The sequence below is a fragment of the Spermophilus citellus genome (genome assembly GCF_964194105.1).
Source record: "Spermophilus citellus genome assembly, chromosome: 3".
Taxonomy (NCBI): domain Eukaryota; kingdom Metazoa; phylum Chordata; class Mammalia; order Rodentia; family Sciuridae; genus Spermophilus; species Spermophilus citellus.
The window spans coordinates 205,939,701-205,957,756 of NC_138184.1; the positions used below are offsets into that span (position 1 = coordinate 205,939,701).

Consider the following 18,056-nt stretch of genomic DNA (forward strand, 5'->3'; position numbering starts at 1 on the left):
CTCACCACTCTTACTCAACATAGTACTAAAAACTTTAGTCATACAAGGAAAAAAATAAATAAAAGAAAAACATATAGAAACACAGGAAATCATATTATTCCTATTTGCAGATGATATGATTCCATATCTAGGAAATGCTAAAAAGTCCACCAAAATTTCTTAGAACTGAAAAATAAATTCAGTAAAGTAGCAGGATACAAAGTCAAAATACAAAAATTAGTAGCTTTTCTATACACCAATAATAAACTCACTGAAAAAGAGATCAGGAAAATAATCCTATGTGCAACAGCTTCAAGAAAATAAAACAAAATACCTAGAAATAAATCTAACAAAGTGAAAGACCTCTACAATGAAAATTGTAAAACACCGAAGAAAGAAATTGGACACCAGAAAGTGGAAAGACCTCCCATATTCATGAACTGGGAGAATGAAGATTGTTAAAAAGGTCATACCACCAAAAATGATCTACAGAGTCAACACAATCCCCATCAAAATAGCAATGACGTTCTTCACCAACCTAAGAAAAGCAATCCTAAAATTCATGTGGAAGCACAAAGGACCCCAAGGAGCCAAAGCAATCCTGAGCAAAAAGAACAATACTGGAGCCATCAAAATACCCAATTTCAAAATACGCTATCAGCCACTATAAGAAAAACAGTATGGTACTGGCATTAAAAAAAAAAAAAAAAAGACATAAAGACCAATAGAATAGAAGAGAGGGCCTAAGAACAAATCCACACATCTTTGTTTATATAATTATTGACAGAAGAATGAAAAACCTATGTTGGAGAAAAGATAGCCTCTTCGATAAATGGTGCTAGAAAAATTGAATATCTGCAAGCAGAAAATTGAAACTAGAGCCCTATCTCTCACCCAGTATAAAAATCAATTCAAAATGGATCAAAGACCTTAAGAACTGAAACTTGGAAACTACTAAAAGAAAACAGAGGGGAAACACTTCAAGATATAAGCATAAACAATGATTTCCTGAACAAGACTATAGTTCAGAAAATAACAGCAAGAATTCACAAATGGGATTATTTCAAATTAAATAGCTTCTGCATAACAAAGGAAACAATCTACAGAGTAAAGGAACAGGCTAAAGAATGGAAGAAAATCTTTTCCACCTATTCAGCTGACAGAATTATTATCCAGAGCATATAAATAACTCAAAAAAAATAACACCAAAAGAACAAGTAATCCAATCAATAAATGAAAAAATAAGCTGAATAGATACCTCAAAGGAAACACAAATGACCAATTAAGTGAAAAAGTACTCAATGTCTTTATCAATCAGGGAAGTGCAAATCAAAACTATACTGAGATTTCATTCAGAATGGCTATTATCAAGAAAGTAAAAAATAACAAACACAGGTAAGGACATTGTGGGTGGCAGAGGGGAAGGAGCTCTGAGACATTGTTTGTGGGAATGTTAACTAGTACAACTACTATGGAAATCAGTATGTAGGTTCCTCAAAAAAACAAAAATAGAATCACCATATGATCTATTTCTACCACTGCTTGGTATACACCTGAAGGAACTAAAATCAGCACACAATAGAGATATCTGGATACGTATGTTCATCACAGCTCTAGTCAAGTTATGGAATCAGTCTGAATGCCCATCAGTGGATGAGTGGATTTATTAAAAAATGTGTTATATATACACTATGGAGTATTATTCAGCCATAAAGAAGAACAAAATCATGTTACTTCAAGAAAATGAGTGAAACTGAAGATGATTATGTTATATGAAAAAAGCCAGAGTCAGATAAGTATCACATATTTTCTCCCATACACAGAATCTGGAGGGGAATAAAAAGATGACATTAAAGCAGAAGGGGGGAGTCATTAGGGAAGAGGGAGGGGGTCAGGTGATAGGATGATAAAAGAGCATAATAGGGAGGGTAGATATGAGCAAAGAATGTTGTATGCATGTATGAAAACGTCACAAAGAATTAACATGTGCTAGTAATTAAAATATTAGAAAAAAAAATTGACAGTATCTAAGTTTATGTTATTCTTTTCTAAAACCAGGAATGGCTTTACAATTAAGCAGTCCAGCAGTAGGGTTTGAGATGGTGAAGTGTCTTCTATCAGACAGTCACATTAAATTCTATTAAGATTCATTTGTTTAGATTAAATGTGCTTGGAAAAGAAAAGAGGGTAAATCCTCTGACATCTTATAATGTTGCTTTAAAATACTCCCTAGGCTACCTGGTTCAAAGACCAGCAGCACTGACATCATCCAAATCTTCTTAGAAATGCCAATCCCAGACTAACTGCATCAAAATCTGCATTTTAACAAGGTCCCTAGGCAATTCATATGCACATTAAATTTTGAGAAGCTCTGCTCTAAATGACCTTTTCCCATTCTCCTACTAAGCTCCTATTTCTTCAGTAGTTGAAAGCTTATAATTAAATTGACTCATTGAGACAAGAAAAAATAAAAGAGGAAGGACTGATAGAATGGGTAGTTAAAGGGGAAAATAAATGTTACCTACTTTAATCTGGCTTAAATGCTAATCCTACTTCAAATATTCAGTGCTTGACAAGGGGAGAGAACAGAAAAAAAAATGAAGATTTAACAAGTCCAAAGACATTTTCTTTACCAGAATTCCAAGGAAAACATCCTGTCCTGAGACTACGTTGTTCATGAGATAATTCCATAAGAGTTGATGAGTCTCAATTTTGAGGAGGGAGTGGAGAGCAGAATAAATCCTACACAACGCAATCCCTGGCCCTGTAATACCTCTAAAAGCCCAGAGGAGTCACTGAGCACCGTGAACCAAGGAATGTGGCTGGATTTAATGGAGAAGACAGAATGGTGTTTCATATATGGGTCAGACAATGATGGACCATAGGAGGTCACAAGGACTTGGGAGCAGATAGGAGTCTTGACAAAAGGACATAGGACACTGACTATGTGAGAAGAATTGGTGTGATGTAAGTGTTGTGTGTTTGTTTTTTTCAATGTTCAGTTTCCTTTAAAAACCTGCATTTCTCTGAAGGGCGGGTGCAGGCAACTAGAGGATAGCAAGAGATGTTCACCTGACTTGCCCTGATTGAAAGCTTCCCCCAGGTGCTGGAAGCCCCCCGCCCGCCCAGGAAAAGTACTCTTGAACCAACAGCTGGGTCTCCTCACTGGCAAGATCTGGTTTCTGCCATGTATGTGACTCCTACTCTACCTGTCAATCTATGCCACAGTTTTGGCTGGGCACAGAATCACGAGCCACTCAAGCAGGAACAAAACTTTATTTCGAAAAAGCCGCCACTGGCAAGCCAAACCCGATCCTCCCACGCGGGCGTCCACCAGAACCGCCCCCGGAATTCCCTCCTACTATCCTTCCCCAACCAATGGAAACTCTCCATGAGTCCCCGTAACATGAGTCCCGTAGTAGGCCAAGGTGAACAGCAGGAGCCCAATTTGCATATGAATGTAAATCTTAGCATAATAATACCTCAGTGGCTAGCTGGCGTCACTTTACAACCAAAGGTGCCATACATCGTATATTTTGCTTGTGGCTCCTAGCAAATCTAGACTCAGCAGAAAGGCAAGCTCCTGCCCTCGGAAGACCCAGACTCCAGAAATGGAGCTGCTGTTCTTGGTTCCAAAGAGGATGACACTGACAAAGGAGTTCTTCCTCAGCTTGTCAATCGCTGAAACATTCCAGTGATGAGGGTGCAACCCATGAAGGTCTGGGTGAGCTCTTCAGGAAAGCCATACTCAGCATGCCACAAGGACCAACCATCTTTATCCAAGTGCTCCCAATAATAGTAGCACCTCAGACAGCATGTCCTGTGGGAGTATTTGCATTTAAGTTCATCCAACACAAAGGCACACTTAGGCAAAGAGGACCTTGGCCTTGGGCTCAGCAGCCAGTGCCTGCTCATGTTCATCCATCTCTTCCTCTGGAGCTGGGGCAACTACCTTTTCCTCCTCTTTCCGCTCGGTCTGGGGCTTCTACTTCTCTTCTCATAAACACTTGTCTTTCCATGGCAAAACATTCTCTTTCCATGGTGAACCCTTCTCTTTCCATGGCATGTTCTTTATAGGCTGGCTCTCTGCAAACTTCTTAGCATCAAACTGAGCCATGTTCTCACACAGCTTCACCTCCCACAAGACAGCCCCCCGAAATGGGGCTGGATAATGCCAGGTAAGGAACCCATGATCGGTATTGGGTAAGGCCTGGTGGAAAGAAGGGTCCAAGACCTGTTTCTGGAGTCACAACAGGGTACAGACAACTGTGATGTCAGCCAGTGTCACTCATTCACCCAACAGGAAAGTCCTTGTCTTCAAGTGAGCATCCAGAAACCCCAGAATTTACCTCTCCTCCTCCTTTGCATTCTCAATGGCCTGTTTGTTGTGGTACAATGATGCCCAAGGTAGAAAACACCCAGATACTGGCTGGGGGCACCATGTCACTATCAGCAAAGCTCACCCTCTGCACCACCTGGGATGCTGCCTCTGGAGTACTTTTCTGCAGCTTCCCATTGCTCACACAGTAGGAGATGGCATTGCTCTCAAACACATAGAATCCATTGTCACCCTCAAATATTGGAAACTTGCCAGCAAGAAATCTGCAGAGAAATTCAGGGTGCAGTTGGTTTGGCCAAAGTAGAAATGGCGTGGTGCAGAAAGCATGTGGATCTGAGCCCCTCTGTACTGAAAGGTGATGAGGACCTTGAAGGCCCACCAGTTTTCGGGATATGTGTCCATGGTCCCAGCCACTACAGTGATTCTGCATAGAAAGGGGTGTGGTGTGAGTGTTGACAGTATAAACTCTGGGCTTCTTCACCTAATAAATTGTGTAATCTCAAAGCAAGTCATGGAAGCTGTGGTGTGTGCATCCTCATCTGTCAAATGGAGATAATTATCTCATGGGTTATTATGAGGATTAATAATGAACTAATAAGCATAAAAGATTTAGAATAATGTTTGGTCCTTGGAAAGCACTCAATAATGTTTGCTATAATTGTAAATACTGTGTGTCAACTACTGTTCTACTAAATTTATATACACAATCACATTACATCCTTACATCAACCCTACAAAGAAATTTTGTTATCCTTACTCCACCCTGAAGGGTACAATTCTTAAAGTCAAGTTAAACCTGCAAAGTTGCCAAGTAGAGATGTGAACTTTGAGTGAAGGCAAAGCCTGTGTCACTTCCCTAACACCAGCTATGAGTTGGATCTAGAGTTATGGGTTATGCAATGCAAATTGAACAAGTTTCTTTTAGTAAGAATGGGGGTAAATTTACAGAAGTTTAAGTACCCTTTGTTGGTGTTAGACTGATGAACAGTCATTAAGACTAGATTCTAAGTGCATCTGAGGACATTGACTCGGATGACCCCGATTTTCTGATCTGACCAGAAATCAACACTAGCTTTGTACGAGCCAGACATGGAAGGTTAATAGTCGTCAAGGTGAACTGGACAGAGAAAGAACTGTTTAAATGTGTCTCCCTAGGCTGTACCCTGAGTACCTCAACCAGAACTTCTCTCTCAGAAGTGTAAGACTCACAATGAAGAGCAACACATAAACATAAAAGAAACAAAGAGAAGTAAGTTAGGAACAAGAGCACAAAAAGAGGTACCAGGTTAGGAAATAATGGATACTAGCAGTCAATATTATGTGGGGGAGATAGATCAGTAGCAAAGCCTACCAGGAATATTTTATAAATTACTGATGTTTTCTTTAAAATACCAACTCTGGGAAACATGTCATATTACATCATAAAAAGGACAAGGAATTCATTTGATTAGATAATGAAAAACAATCTTGCACTAATTTCTGATTCAGAAAAATAGGAGTCAATCCAACAACAGCATATGATCAGGACCCATCTGCACAAAAGCCTAACACGGCAAGTGCAGAAGAGCTCAATATGGTTGAGTCATTATCGAATGTTTCCATGACACTTCAAGAAAAGCATAAACACCAAGGAGGAAATAGCTCCTCAGTTGGGCTACTATCGTTCACATCTTGAGGCTTTCAATTGGTGATATATTTATTTCTTCTAAATAGCAGTGGATATTTTTTAAGTTATATTTTTCAGACATTATTTACCATGAACCAGTAATTATTTAAACTAATAAGTAATGAAGATTTTTTTCCCTTTAACATTTCTGGAAATTTTTTTTTTAATCCAAGATAGAGGATTCAATGGTAATGAGCATCTTTAATATATATCTATTATAAAATTATTAAAATAAATTATTATGTACATTTAGTCAACTTTTATTTTACAAATAATTATTCTCTATTATTTTATTTTTTAATTCATTATATTCATTTATTTTTTGCGGCACTGGAGATTGGACTCAAGGTCTCACATTTGCAAAGCAAGTGCTCTACCACTGAATTAAATCCCCAGTTCCTATCAGTTTTTTTTTTTTTTTTTTATTGGATGTTCACAACATTACAAAGCTCATGACAAATCATATTTCATAGATTAGAATCAATTGGGTTATGAACTCCCATTTTTACCCCAAATACAGATTGCAGAATCACATCGGCTACACATCACATTTTTACATACTGCCTTATTAGTGACTGTTGTATTCTGCTACCTTTACTATCCTCTAATATCCCCCCTCCCCTTCCCTCCCATCTTCTCTCTCTACCCCATCTATTGAAATTCATTTCCCTCCATGTTTGTTATCCCATTCCCCTCGTATACTCTTATATATAATTTTGTATAACAATGAGTGTCTCCCTCCATTTCCATGTGATTTCCCTTTTTTTTTTTCTCCCTTTCCCTCCCGCCTCATGTCTCTGTTTAATGCTAGTCTTTTCTTCCTGCTCAGCCTCACTGTTCTGCTCTTAGTTGTTCTCATTATATCAAAGAAGACATTTGGTATTTGTTTTTTAGGGATTGGCTAGCTTCACTAAGCATAATCTGCTCTAGTGCCATCCATTTCCCTGCAAATTCCGTGATTTTGTCATTTTTTAGTGCTGCGTAATATTCCATGGTATATAAATGCCACATTTTTTTTATCCATTCATCTATTGAAGGGCATCTGGGTTGATTCCACAGTCTAGCAATTGTGAATTGTGCTGCTATGAACATCGATGTGGCAGTATCCCTGTAGTGTGCTCTTTTAAGGTCTTCAGGAAATAGTCCGAGTAGGGCAATAGCTGGGTCAAATGGTGGTTCCATTCCCAGCTTTCCCAGGAATCTCCATACTGCTTTCCAAATTGGCCGCACCCGTTTGCAGTCCCACCAGCAGTGTACAAGAGTACCCTTTTCCCCACATCCTCGCCAGCACTTGTTGTTGTTTGACTTCATCATGGCTGCCAATCTTACTGGGGTGAGGTGGTATCTTAGGGTGGTTTTGATTTGCATTTCCTTGACTGCTAGAGATGGTGAGCATTTTTTCATGTACTTATTGATTGATTGTATGTCCTCCTCTGAGAAGTGTCTGTTCAGGTCCTTGGCCCATTTGTTGATTGGGTTATTTGTTATCTTATTGTCTAATTTTTTGAGTTCTTTGTATACTCTGGATATTAGGGCTCTATCTGAGGTGTGAGGAGTAAAAATTTGTTCCCAGGATGTAGGCTCCCTATTTACCTCTCTTATTGTTTCTCTTGCTGAGAAAAAACTTTTCAGTTTAAGAAAGTCCCATTTGTTGATTCTTGTTATTAACTCTTGTGCTATGGGTGTCCTATTAAGGAATTTGGAGCCCGTCCCCACAATCTGTAGATCGGAGCCAACTTTTTCTTCTATCAGACGGAGAGTCTCTGATTTGATATCTAGCTCCTTTATCCACTTTGAGTTGACTTTTGTGCGTGGCGAGAGGAGGGGATTTAGTTTCATTTTGTTGCATATGGATTTCCAGTTTTCCCAACACCATTTGTTGAAGATGCTATCCTTTCTCCATTGCATGTTTTTAGCTCCTTTATCAAATATAAGATAGTTGTAGCTTTGTGGATTAGTCTCTGTGTCCTCTATTCTGTACCATTGGTCCACCCGCCTGTTCTGGTACCAGTACCATGCTGTTTTTATTACTATTGCTCTGTAGTATAGTTTGAAGTCTGGTATCGCTATACCACCTGATTCACACTTCCTGCTTAGAATTGTTTTTGCTATTCTGGGTCTTTTGTTTTTCCATATGAATTTCATGATTGCTTTATCTATTTCTACAAGAAATGCCATTGGGATTTTGATTGGCATTGCGTTGAACCTATAGAGAACTTTTGGTAATATCGCCATTTTGATGATGTTAGTTCTGCCTAACCATGAACAGGGTATATTTTTCCATCTTCTAAGATCCTCTTCTATTTCTTTCTTTAGGGTTCTGTAGTTTTCATTGTATAGGTCCTTCACCTCTTTTACCACTTCTATTCAATATAGTTCTTGAAACACTGGCCAGAGCAATTAGACAAACGAAAGAAATTAAAGGCATAAAAATAGGAAAAGAAGAACTTAAATTATCACTATTTGCGGATGACATGATCCTATACCTAGAAGACCCAAAAGGGTCTACAAAAAAACTACTAGAACTAATAAATGAATTCAGCAAAGTGGCAGGATATAAAATCAACACACATAAATCAAAGGCATTTCTGTATATCAGCGACAAAACTTCTGAAATGGAAATGAGGAAAAACACTCCATTCGCAATATCCTCAAAAAAAATAAAGTACTTGGGAATCAACCTATCAGTTTTAAATGACACACACTTGCAACAAGAATTCTAAGAATTTAGAATATACAAGGTAAGAGTAAAAATACTCCCTTAATACACATATACTTCTGTCAGTCTGTATGTAGCATTACTAAATGTGGACCTCAAAGGTTAAAGAACATGTGCATATTAAATTTTAATAATATTTGGAGACAAATACAATTGTAATTCTTTGCACATAAAACATGCATTGCAATTGAAAATAATAAGCTGCATTTTATTAAAATTTATATACTTCAATAAAGACTGCTGACTTAAGCCAACTTACTCAAACCTTATCAATTATGACATTTCTCCATATCTTTAAGTGACTTCTAGATAAACAGGTATTATATATAGTAACGTAAGACAGATGTAGGAAAAGAAAAAAAGCCAGTACATTCTGATAGAATAAAGAGCCCAACTCTACTGCCAGTCAAAGCTTTGTTCCTTATTGTCTCTTTGTTCCAGAAATAAATCCATTGTCCTTGAAACTTTCTTCAAACACCTTGATGTAATAACATAGTCATAACATTACAAATGTTTATTGTCAGCTAATTAGATAGTGACAAGTAAAAGAACATTCACCTCTATAAAAATTAATTATATAGTAGCTCATGTGTCCATTTATTGGTTTAGCTTCCCAGTGGGAAAAAAACCTTGTTGCAATTTTTATTCCAAGGAAATCAAAATAGGCATTTATTTGCAAGACTCAAAAAGGTACCATATTTTTATTAGACCACCAGCAATATCGCAAAAGAAAAATAGAATTTATTATACATAAGACAAAAGGATAATGCAAAGAAAGTTATTCAGCCTGGGTTATAACATGATGTAAACCCAATAAAAACAAACAACTGAAACACAGCATCAAGGCCACAGTCTTTTCCCCTCTCTTCAGATCAGCAAAGGAAACCTGACTTTTTCAACTCCAAGATGGGCCAGGGCCACTTCCTCCAAAATGCTTTCTCAGACTCCCACCTCTTTATAAATTACTTTCTTTCCTTCTCTGGATTTTCATAGTTTTTTTTTTACTTTTATTTTTTTAATCTGTACTACATCTGTTTCTACCTGCATTCCTGTTTCTATCATTTGATTAAGTAGATTTTAGTTTCCCAAATGTGCTTTTAGAGACATGTATCTAAGATACCTCATCAATATAATAAACATAAAATCTGCCCAAGGGGCCTCATCAGGGAATCATGGGATCATATGGGATAACAAGATTACATATACCATAAACTGATATGTAAATGGGTGAGAACACAGGCAATATTTCCTGAAAGAGGGATCTACAGTGTCCCTTGAGTTATGATTCTCATCCTTTGTTAAGAGTAACAATTCAGGGCATTGATTTATAATGCAGTTTAAAAATCTCTTGCCCAGAGTTCATTTGAGCAACTCTCAGGTGAGATCCCAAAATACACAATTTATCAAATACTTCATGTTTTTCTTTTTCTGAGATTACATTAGAGAGATGGTTCTCTGTGTTAGTGCTTTTAAAATCCCAATGCCCAGACCACACTCCAAGCCAATTCTATTATAATCTAGATATGATATGGGATATGAAATGGGATGCAGACCTCCACATTTCTTTAAATACTTCAGATGGTTCAATACAATGCAATGACTGAGAACCCCTGCAGGAGAGAAATACTATTCAAAGCAGTGGTTCCCCAAACTGACTCTCAGAATCAATGCAGTGGGCTTTGTAAACCAACTGATTCCCAGGCTTTCTCTCAGACCTGCTGGATCAGAATCTCCAAGGAGGCTGCTACAGCCTTAGGTTTTTCTTATAGTTGCAAACGTTTTTACAGGTAAAAAATTAATTTGGAATTGTTAACCTAGAATATTCAATGTCAAACCAACCCTCATGCCATGGATACCAGAAGATCTTTCAGAGAATAAAAATGTCTACCATAGCCTGGGCACCATGCTTGATGATGTACATACTAGTTCATGATGACTAATGAGGTAAATATTATTTCCCTCCTTATACAAATGAGAAAATACAGATCAGGAGTGCTCCCACCCAGCAAGGCAATCCTGACAGAGTCTCAAAACTCTTCATAAAATGGCTTTACACCTGACTTGTGAGAAGCCCATGTTCTCAAGCCTCACCCTAGATTCAGGTGCTCTGGGAATGTGGCTTGACTCCTGTCTCAGCCTGTGGTCCAGGTGATTTCAGTTTAGGAACCACTGCTTTGTACTACACCCGGCTCTAATTCTGAAGCTCCTTGTACCGAGCTCAGTGAAATCCTGCACTAGTTCCTAAGAGGATACTTTCTGTTTCAACACCACAATTTTCCACTTCTTGTTTCCTCCAAACCATTTGGCTTTATGAGAAAAAAAAAATGGAAGGTAAGATAAGAATATGTAAGAAGGGGCTAGTGATTAATCATCCTGGTTTGCCAGAAACTGAAAGTTTCTAAGACGGCTCTTCTTTTGATGCTACATTCATGAAAGTCACAGCCAACCCTAAACATCTGCTCAGGTATAGAGAATAAGAAAATTACATATAAGAGGTTGTGAGGGGAATGGGATAATAAACAAGGACGGAAATGAATTACAGTAGATGGGGTAGAGAAAGAAGATGGGAGGGGAGGGGAGGGGGGATAGTAGGGGATAGGAAAGGTAGCAGAATACAACAGTCACTAATATGGCAGTATGTAAAAATGTGGATGTGTAACCGATGCGATTCTGCAATCTGTATTTGGGGTAAAAATGGGAGTTCATAACCCACTTGATTCTAATGTATGAAATATGATATGTCAAGAGCTTTGTAATGTTGTGAACAACCAATAAAAAAAAGAAAAGAAAAAATAAATAAAATTACAGAACCTAAAAAAAAAGGGGGTATCGGATTACACTACCTCTGTAAGAAAAGTAGAGATAAACAATCTCATTTCATTTTATAGTAAAGTAAAATTAAATAAAGCTGTCACATCATGGTTTCGAATGCCAATAATCCATGGTTATATATACTAAAACATGTCAAGTCTTTACCAGCTCATGTCAAAATGAGCAAAATAATTATAACATAGTCAATTTTAAAACTAAATATATTTAATTTGTAAAAATCTGTCCTTTGTTCTAAGATTAGTTTCTTTGATTATTTAAAAATATCTAGTTTTGGGCTGGGGATGTGGCTCAAGCGGTAGCGCGCTCGCCTGGCATGTGTGCGGCCCGGGTTCAATCCTCAGCACCACATACCAACAAAGATGTTGTGTCCGCCGAGAACTAAAAAATAAATATTAAAAATTCTCTCTCTCTCTCTCTCTCTCTCTCTCTCTCTCTCTCTCTCTCACTCTCTCTTTAAAAAAAATCCAGTTTTTTTCTTCTTTTAAATTTTGAAATGATTTTATATAGAAACATTGCAAATATGGCACAGAGAATTCCAGCATGCCCAGTTTTTGCTATTGTTAACACCTTATATTTCCTTAGTACATTTGTCAAAACCAAGAAACTGACATTTGTACATTACTTTATATTAAACTCTGACTATTTAGGTTTCATTGTTTTTTCTACTAGTTTCCTCTTTCTGTTCCATGAAATAACCTGGGGTACCATATTACATTAGCTTCACATTCATTCTTTTTTTTTTTTTTTTAAGTAGAAGCAAGTTTATTGTCAGGAGAATCTGACCGACTGCCTCTATGCAGAGACAACAGTAGCAGATTTCCTCTAGGCCAAACTTTTTTCCTTTTTTTTTTTAATTGATTTTATTTTTTTTAAAATACATGACAGCAGAATGCATTACAATTCTTGTTACACATATAGAGCCTAGTTTTTCATATCCTTGTATATAAAGTGTGTTCATGCCAATTCATGTCTTTATACATGTACTTTGTGGGTTTTTTGTATTACAATTCTCATTACACATGTATACCACAATTTTTCATATCTCTGTATATAAAGTATGTTGACACCCAATTCCAGTCTTCATACATGGACTTTGGATAATGATGTCCTCATTCATTTTTAATTGGCAGTAAAAGTAAATAATATCTGTATGTCTTGAGAAGGGTGTCTCCATTTATGGCAAAATAAAAAACTTGCAACCCTATATTAATCCCCCAAAATCATTTTGATAGGATACTGGTCTATGAAAAACAAAGGTCTAAGACATAAATTTTGTGGGGATTCTACTTAACCTATTACTTTTTCTCATCTCTTTAAACATGGTTAATCAAATTTTTATATTCATAATTCAAGGATTTTGCTTCTAACAAGTTTGGCCCAAAGGTAAAAACTGGAGGTGTCTATTAGGACATCTAATAGAATTAACCTGCATCTTAATCATTTTTAGCCAGCCAATTTAGTTTCCCATAACTTTATTAAAAAATAAACATCCTTGGGGCTGGGGTTGTGGCTCAGTGGTAGAGCACTTGCCTAGCATGTGTGAGGCACTGGGTTTGGTTCTCAGCACCGCACATAAAAAAATAAAATAAAGGTCCATCGCTAACTAAAAAAATATTAAAAATAAAAATAAAATCCTAATTTTCACACAAATAGTATGGCAAACCAATTCTTCCATTCTATTACTAAGTCAAACAGGACTTACCAAATTGCTTATTTTTAACCAAAAAATAGTCAAGAGAAATTACTTTTCAGCTGTCAGGTAATCATTACACACCCACTAGTATAACAGATGTCTTATCAGGCTACTGAAAAATTTTAGGTTCCCACAAAGTGCTCCTCAGCAACAAATTACTGTAATGCAAAGAGTACTGACCAGGTTCTCTGAGACGCAGTTCTAAATTAGGAGAATGGAAAATCAATGCGGACCACATACAGTGACTGTATAATTATAAACTCATGAAATTATAACTCTTTCCAGGAAACCACTACATCATTGTACCCTTTTTACAAATAATAAACCTTAAATGTGCAGCTCTATATGGACTTTTTTTAGCATACGGAATATATATTACCTAAAATATTTTTCTAGTTGATGTTTGAATATTAACAGGAAAAAATATAATTGGCCAACAAAAATAATAACTGCCCACACAAACCAAAAAAAAAAAAAAAATCTGGAAGCCTTAAAATAGAGGAAGAATAAGATTTTTGCTCCATCTGAAAACAATATTTTTGTTGCTTTCTTTTTGTGTGTGTGCGTGTGGTGCTGGGATTGAACCCAGGACATTGTGTATGTGAGGAAAGCACTCTACCAACTGAGCTATATCCCCAGCCCTGCTTTCTTACTTAACGAAAAGAAAGAAAGAAAACATAACTACTATATGAGGATCTGAGTTGAGGGAGGGGGAAAAAAGCAAATTGTTTTTCCTCTATCTTTGCCCTTTACCATGAGATTATTCTCTTTTAATTTCATTCCTATCCTCTTTCCATCCGCTCCTTTTTTGAAGGAAGAATAAAGAGACATTTTCAGTAGTCAAAAGAAGAGTCTGTTGTAGCATTTTTCTTCTCTCCTGCACCTTGAGAATTATACTCTATGCCTAAGAAGTCCACACAGCTTTCAGTAATCATTTTTACCCCTCCATAAATGATTTTGGATTAGCTCAGGACTGATTTAAAGGTACAAACAAAGGGTCATCTTACTAAGGAGGAAGTTCACAAACAATGCCTGTCATGGTTTAAATATGAGGTATCCCCCAAAAGCTCCTGTGTAAGACCATGCAAGAATGTTCAGAGATGAAATGTTTAGATTACAAAAGCCATAAACAAATCAGTAGATTAATCCACTGATATGGATTAAGTGGGTGGTTAATGTAGGCAGGTGGGGGTGGTTGAAGAAAACAGGTCGCTGAGGGCATGCCTATGGGGTATATATTTTGTTCCTGGTAAGCTGAGCTCCCTCTCTCTGCTTCCTGGCTGTCATGTCCTGAGCTGCTTTTCTTTGCTACGCCCTCTGTCACCCTCTAATGTCCTCCCTCACCTCTGGCCCAGAGCTATGAAACTGGCTGATCATGAATTGCCACTCTGAAACCATGAGCTCAAAATAAACTTTTCCTCCTCTAAGATCTTCATGTTGGGTATTTTGGTCACAGCAATACAAAAGTTGGCCAAAACAACGTCCTTTAGGAAAGGCGAATAGGAATTTAAGGTTTTTCTCTGATTTAAGAATAATAATAATAGTGCTAAGCATAACAAATAAAGTGCTCTTTTTTTCAGTAGCTGTTTCTATAGGCATAAGTTGATCATGCATAATTTCTGTTATTTTTCCTTTAAAATGAAGGAGGAAGTAGAACCAGAGTTGCTTTAGATTCTATGATTTGCAAGCTATATATATATATTTTTTTTAAATCAACCTTTTTTCCTTAAGTACAGGGACAACTTCAAAAAAATCAATATCTTGTAGGCTGCATTTACCATAAAGAGATGAAATTTAAAACTACAAAAGATGTTTATATGTTTGAAAAAATTTTAAATGCTAAATATAAAAAATTTTAAACTATTAACGTTATTTCTAAAAATCTAAATAATTTATGAGTCACATAAAAATCATAGAATAAGTTTTTTTTGTAATCTATATACCGGAACAATGAAAAAAAAAATCTATGTATTAGACATTTGGAGATGGAGCTTAAAAACTACTTCAAACCAAATTTTACATTCTTAAATATTTACAGAAAAGAATGATTTTTAAAAAGAAGACTGGTAATAAGTTAAATATTACACTTAATGAGTTCCCCAAAGAACAACAGAGGAAAAAAATATTTTTTTAACTTAAAAAAATGGAAATTACAAATATAAGAAATTATTATAAACAATAGTAAAGTAAAAGATGGTTCTTTGAAAAAAAAAATTTGAAAGAAGTCTAACAAGATTGACAAAGTAAAAGAATGAATAAAGCCAAATGGAAATGGTATAGAAGACAGGCTGATTCAGAAGTTGACTTTATAAAACATCAAAGGATTTCAAGCCTGGGTTGAGGTCTTAGCTTAGCTAGAAGTATGTGTGCTTAGCATCAAAACAAAATAGAACAAAAAAACAAGGAAGCAAATATAGCAAAATACTAACATTTGTTGTATCTACAAATGGATATCTTTTTGACATTTATATAATTTTATATGTTTAAATATTTCAAAATTATAAAAACATATCAATGGTATGGGCTGGGGTTATGGTTCAGTGATAGAGTGGTTGCCTCCCACATGTGAGGCATTGGATTCAATACTCAGCACCACATAAAAATAAATCAAGATATTGTCTCCACCTACAACTAAAATAATATATATATATTTTTTAATAAAGGTAAATTACGGGGCTGGGACTGTAGCTCAGTGGTAGAGCACTTGCCTCAGCACCACATGTAAATAAATAAATAAAGTAAATTGCTGGTACTTTATTACTTGAATTAACATTGATTTAAAAGTGGCTCTAAAGTACCTTAAGAGGGAAAGAAACATAGATATGAGTTTCCATACAGAAGATAATTTAGCATAAGGATGAGTATAAGGTGAGCATAAGGATCACTATTTGGTTTTTATTTTTCCTGTTTAAATCACTATCCTTTTTTAATCATTGCAAGGGGAAATAAAATATCCTCCCAGACCTGTCCAAACTGGACATTCCCCGCACATTGACACATTGTTGGGTGAACAGGAGAAATCACCCAACTTACTAATGCTTGAATTCATTCATTCACTTACTTTTTTCATTCAATAGATATTTATTATCTTCTAGGTACACACATCATGCTGAATACTGAATATGCATATAGTATACGCTTCTCTTGGAGTAACATCTTAAGCAATTTATAGTCTAAGGGCACAGAAGACTGACTGTCCTGTTATGAAGTGGAGAGGTGAGGAACGCTGTTGATGATCCTGACATATCCCCAGTGCCATGAGCAGATTCAGAAGTTAGCAGTAAAAACTGACAGAAGCCACCAAAGACTTAGCCAGAAATTCTTTTCAAGTTGCCCCTTTACCTCACTAAAAGTATCAGGAGTGATATTTATGGAGCACTTCCCACACCCAAGCTCTGGCTATGTGTTTGTTTTGCTTCCTTATTAGAAGAGGAAATTGAAACACAGGAGGCATAAATAAATTGTCTAAGGCCACACTAACACGAACTGGCAAAGTCAGGACTGAATTTAGGTCCATTGAGCCCTAACAATATTCTTGGTCTAGATCTAAGCTTTATTGCCTCCAAACTATAGATTTGTCCTAGACTTAGAAACAAAAAAAGTGACTGGTCCCATCTGTTCATGCTTCTCAAGAAGCCCTTTATTTATTTTATCTCAATGAGCGATGTAGCACAGTCTTAAGGAGATGGCACATACTCAGTCTGAAACTTTAACTGCCATGTGGAACATCTACGACCCCCCTCAGAACCACAAGGCAAGCTCTCTACCTTCTAGACACAGTCACAGACACATTTCCAGATTTTCAGACTATTGAGAGAAGAGAAAACAAAGAAGAGAGCCAATGTGCAGTCCACAGGCATGAACAGTTTTAATCCTTCAGGCTGCACCACTGCATTCCTACTTTTATCCTTCCTCCTCTGTGTCACTTGATCCACCTCTGACTTTCCACCCTCTCTGGTTTCTTCCTGTTGTTTTCCTGCACCAAGATCCAGCATTAAGGCCTCTGGGCCTTTGCACATGCTAGTTCCACTGCCTGAGAAATTGTTCCACTCCAATTTCACCTGCCCATTACTTACCTTTCAAACTTCAGAGTTAATATTATTTCATCAAGAATGTCTTCGGAACAGGGAAATGTATGTAGCTCAGTGGTAGAGCATGTACTGAGTGTACACAAAGCCCAAAGTTCCATTCCCAGCACCAGGGGACTGGCGTGACTTCTCTGACCAACCAGAATAGGTCAGGTTTTCCATCAGATGCTCTCAGAGCACTGTGTATTTCTCTTTGGGGCACTTATTATTTCTGTAATTTATAAGACTTTTTGGCAATTATTTGTACTATGTGTGCCACTCCTAATAGACAAGTTTCAGAAAAGCAAAATTTGCATCATCTATTCTTCGCACCTATATCCCCATGCCTGGCCCATGGCAAGCATTCAAATCATATTTACTGAATGAATGAGGGTGGAAAACACAAATAATGTATATGAGAGTATTGGCTTGTTTTTATTCTGCCACAAATCACTACCGATAGATTTCTATACATTTAAACTCCATATGCCTGAGTTTTTAGGAGTTTCCTCTAAAGGTGGGAGATAATCAAGCCCACCTGCATATACCTCCATAGGTACAAAGACAAGACTCATAGGTGCAAAGAAAAGACTGCTATAATAAAATGTCAAATGTAGCCCTGATCAATTACCATCCCTCACATAAAATGGCAATAAACACTCAAACCACTCAATATACCAAGGATGCTTATTCTCTGGCCTTTACTACCTGCTCTTATTTTTATAGTAGCTACTTATTCACTGGAAAGCAAGAATTTTTAT

At 36.8% G+C, this 18,056-nt stretch overlaps 1 protein-coding gene and 1 pseudogene across 13 annotated transcripts in view; both read right to left on the bottom strand.

The window, feature by feature from the left end:
* The window catches only part of ADAM22 (ADAM metallopeptidase domain 22), a gene marked incomplete at its 3' end in the record, with an annotated part of 236,273 nt that overhangs the window by 87,746 nt on the left and 130,471 nt on the right, over positions 1-18,056 (bottom strand). The gene's annotated exons all lie outside the window — the stretch shown is intronic.
* On the bottom strand, positions 2,978-5,310 carry LOC308645317 (elongation factor 1-gamma-like; annotated as a pseudogene). The gene is made up of 4 exons: positions 5,279-5,310; positions 4,007-4,793; positions 3,520-3,964; positions 2,978-3,154 (listed from the first exon to the last, which is right to left on the bottom strand). The product of its transcript is annotated as an elongation factor 1-gamma-like (transcript).